The sequence below is a fragment of the Peromyscus leucopus genome, chromosome 15 (genome assembly GCF_004664715.2).
Source record: "Peromyscus leucopus breed LL Stock chromosome 15, UCI_PerLeu_2.1, whole genome shotgun sequence".
In the NCBI taxonomy this organism is placed as follows: domain Eukaryota; kingdom Metazoa; phylum Chordata; class Mammalia; order Rodentia; family Cricetidae; genus Peromyscus; species Peromyscus leucopus.
Genome location: NC_051076.1, coordinates 75,529,385 through 75,534,104, shown reverse-complemented (window position 1 = coordinate 75,534,104; position 4,720 = coordinate 75,529,385).

The window sequence follows — 4,720 nt, the reverse complement described above, 5'->3', positions numbered from 1 at the left end:
GGACATACACATTTCTAAATATAACCCACTCAGTCTAGACAGTGTTATTTGTATGGATGTTTTCAGAACTGACCATTTGGTATTGATTAACCAGTTGGGGTGCTCTTCCCACTCTCAGCACTCCTTAGTCCTTTGCGTAGACTTGGACCCTGGTGATCTTTCCACCATTCACTTTGGGATGGCTACTGTTGTTGTACTTGTTCAGCTCATGTTTAGGCAACCATGTTAGTGAGACTCAGATAATATGGTGCACTGGACTCAGTGGGCACCAGGCCACACACGTAGCACTCATAAACTCATACAGGCAAATACTCATACATAGAAAACTTCTTCTTTTTGAGTTGTTGTTCTCTTTTTTATTGTTGTTGTTGTTGTTTTAAAGGCAGGGTCTCACTATGTAGCTCTGCCTGACCTGGAATTCACTATGTAGATCAGGTTGGCCTCAAACTCACAGAGGTCTGCCTGCCTCTGCCTGCTTCCCAAGCCTGGAATAAATACATGCACCACTACACTTGGCTCCCTAAAATAAACTTTAAATAAATAATGCTTTTAACAATGTTAATCCCAAAGATGGGAGGAGAAAGACTACCAACCAAAATCATCACAGCCAAATTAAAAAAATTAAGCAATTAATTAAAGCAAACATTTTTATTCATGTACATACATTGCCTCCCCAATGGCAGGGCTCAAGAGGTCAGCATTGGATGTGAGGAAGATAGGCTTTTATAGTTCTGGGGGAGGAGTTTCAAAATGGGGCATTGGTGGTCAAAATAGGTGGGATTACAGGAGCAGAACATGAGCATAACAAGTTAGTCCTAACAACTTCCTGAAACAAAGACATGGTTGTAAGGTGGGCATAACAAGGGAGTCACAGCAACATTAGGCATAACAAGGTAGCCATATAACCTTTGAAAAAAGGTAGGGTGGCAAGATGGTTATAAACAATTTTTAGAAACAAAGACATGATTGCCATTCCTGGAACAGACAGTTAAGAATAATTTGTGGTTAAGGTTATAGGAGGGGCATAGAACAATCCTTGAGAAACAGAGATTTGATCATAAACAGGAATGAGCCTAGTTTGTCTTTACTATAAGATGGCTTTTAAGCCTAATATGAAGGCAGGCAGATTCTTCATTCCTTCCTTGTCTCATATGTCCTTGTCAAATCCTTGATATGTTCTTAGCATCCTTCTTCAGAGGGAAACAAAATTTGTAGTGCATCAAGAGATACAATGTTCATTCATACATTATACCTACTTAGCATAGATAGAAGCAATATTTTAAAGTCATATAATTTTGGTATGCCAATAAGTACTATAATAGCCATTTATTATGCCCTTCATCAGGGAGTTTCTTTGGACCTAATATTCCAGCCATTTGTTGAGGGAAATGGATGACATATTCTCCCCTGTAACTACTTCCTGCTAAAATTAGGGCACCATTGTCAGGGCCCAGGAAGGCTGGGATATTAGCCAAAGGCCAGGAGGCAATTAAGGGGTATTCATCAGAAGCATCTGATTTCCTGACCCAACTAGAGAATCAGGAAACAACCACATCTTGGTTTACATCAGCTTTCACCAAGTCCAGGCTTTCGGGTTCTCTAGGACTACTTGGGACTGGCTCAGTGTAGGTCACCTGTGGAGCAGTTTGTAGTCTGCTACTGATTTCTTGATGGTGTCTATCAGATGAATGGAACTCTGAAAAGATACAGACTAGATATATGAAAGATATGTGAAATGCATTGACCAGGCAGCTGCTGCTAAATTGATGAAGGTACAGTTAGCCATCAATACCATCAGAGATCTAAGAATGGTAAATTATAGCAGGAAGCATAATCCAAGTGGCCTCTGTATCAATTAAAATGACAGAGACTTACCCACTACCTAGATAATTGAGCTGGGAGCCTGTGGTCTCAGTGGCTTCACTGGCCTTGGGCTGCCAGACCAGGTCTGAGAGATTTTCCTTTAGAGGAGGAACCAGGGGCCTGACCTACTGCAATGAGGCAAAGTAGAGCAGTCAACCAACAGTATCCACAGTTTGTGCTGAGCCTTGGCAGAGGGTGAGGCATTGGGGCAGTTCTGCCCAGTGGTTAGCATTACCACAACTCAGGTGGAGAGGTCATTTTGTCTTCTTTGGAGACCTTAGGGTTGCTGGGATCTCGGTCTGTCATAGTGAACTCTTTTCATTAAACATTTTAAATGCCATATTCAGCACATCTCTAAAAAGTTTTCAAGACTGTCTATTAAGTATACCTGATTTTGAATAAGCTTTATTTGTTTTTAGTTACTTGTTCTAGGTTTAACCTTGAAAACATATACAGGAGGCTAAATAAAGCTTATCCACGTAAAATGGAATACATTTGTAAATAATTTAATCATTTATAAAGTGACTATTAATCTGAATATCTTTTTTTTCTTTGTGATTTACACATCATGTGCCCCAATCCCATTCATTTCCCAGCCCTCCCATATCTGCCCTCCATGCTTATAGCCTCCCCACAAAAAGAAGAAGAAAAAAACTTCTCACCAACCTCTTTGGGCAAGGACCTCATCCTCTATCAAGTGCTGCCTTCTCTCATACCAATCAGAGTTGTTGAGTCTCCAGTTCTACTATATATGTAACACCCCAATCTTCCATCTATCCTGTCTCTCCATCACATGTTAGTTCATCACAATAGCATTGGAAGCTGAGGTGTGTCTCACAGTAAACCCTTTTGTCTAAACAACTTTACTTGCAAATGTTCATTGCAGTGAGTCATTGGTCTGGTTTAAGGCCTCTGGCTTCTGCTATTCCATCAATTCTGGACCCTCTCTGAGACTCCTCTCAGATATCCTGCTGTTGCCAGGAGTCATGGAGATCCTGTTGCTATGGCTCTACAGGATGGACCCTTTTACCCACTCCAGCAGCTTATCGATGGGTAGGTGGTGAGATGGACCAATTCAAGGCCCTGGCTCTGGGCCTGTGTGGTAGCTGAGTTGGTCAGCTGGGGGCCTCCACCAGGACTCCTTTCCTTTCAGTGAGGGGCAAGACAGCAAGTCCTGGTCCTGCAGGTCAACATGAGATGGGGCCAGCTCTCCTGCGGGCGATGGCCAGCAAGGGCAGGACCAGCTCCCCATCTGTGGCAGCTGTCAAGGTACAGGGTCAGCTCTCCTGCACCCACGCCACAAGGTGCGGGCCCAACAAGGGGTGAGGCCAGCTCTCCCATGCCCAGACCAGGAGGGCAGGGCCAGTTCTACCAAGCCCATGCCATGAAGGGTGAGGCCAGCTCTTCCATGCCCAAGTCACAATTGGCACTGAAGGTCAGTGAGGAAATGATCCAGCTCTCCTGAACCCACACTGAGAGGGGCAGGGCCAGTTCTCCTGTGGCCAGTGAGGGGCAGAACCAGCTAAGCATGGTGCTCAGACATCAACCTGGCTTCAGGTGGCAGGCCAGACCACAGACATTTACTTGGCCTTTGGTAGTAACACAGGCCGGGAACATCAACACAGACCCTAGCTGCTGTAGACCAAGGACAAAGAAATGGCCTTCAGCAGCAGCCCAGACCTGGAGATCACCATGGCCTTAGGTGGCTGCACAGGCCACTCAGATCAGTTTGACATCCAGTGGTAGCACAGCCCCCGGACCTTCACATGGCCTTCAGAGGCAGCCCAAACCATGGAGCTGCCCTTGGTGGCAACATGGGCCACAGACATCAACACAGATGCTGGCTGTGGCAGGGCCAAGGACGAGACATGGCCCTCGGCAGGAGTCTGGGCCTGGGTGTCACTTATGGCCTTGGGTGGCAGCACGGACTACTCAGATCAGTGCGGCCCCCAGCAATAGCATAGCCCTCGGACATCAATATGGATTCAGTTGGCAATGCAGCTCCTCATATCAGCCTGATCCTCACACCATCACATCTGCAGTTCTACTGCTGTCCACAGCACACAAACTGCTCCACTTCTCTTTCTCTCCATCACATACTCTCTTTCCCATCTCTCCATTATATATTTGTTCATTATAGTGGCACGAGCTGCCTCAGCCCATGGGGGCCAGAGCAAGTTCTTGGGTGTCATCTTCCAGGCCAGTCCCTAAATGGCATGTTTTTATTGTCTTGAATAGTTTACAAGTTGGTAACTTTAATAAGATTAGGATTCTACAGTTTTATCCCTGTTAAGTTTAGCCTTTAAAAAAAATCACAATTCTTGAATTGAACCTTTTTAGTATCAAAATAAAATTTTAAATTATAAATACAATCCATAGGGAGATTGGCAACTTTATTTTCCTGGTCCTTTCATAGTGCACCATTGCAGAATATCATAGTTTCTTATATGATTCAGTTTATCAAAATAGCTGAAGCTTAACAAAGTTAGCAAAGACAAGGCAGCTAGACACACATTCTTAAGTCAGTCTCTTTTAGCCCGAATAGACCTTAGGTAAAGAAAAGCATTCTGTAGGATCTCTGTCAGGCTGCTTAGACCATGGTCTTTCTGCACCATAAGATAGAAATATGCCAGTTTCTGGTGTTTAGTACTTGTGGCCCTACCCTAACTTTAGTTGGCAATGACACAGGGTGTTTGGGATTCCAATGTAGAATTGAGCCTCTCTCAGGGTGAGCCTTTAAGAATAAAAACCATATTTGGGGGTTAACATATTTCAGTTAGCAAAAACAGTTCATCAGGAGCAGAACTAGAGAGGTTAAAAAGGGGGGTTAGTACATTTGAATATTTGCCCAGAACCA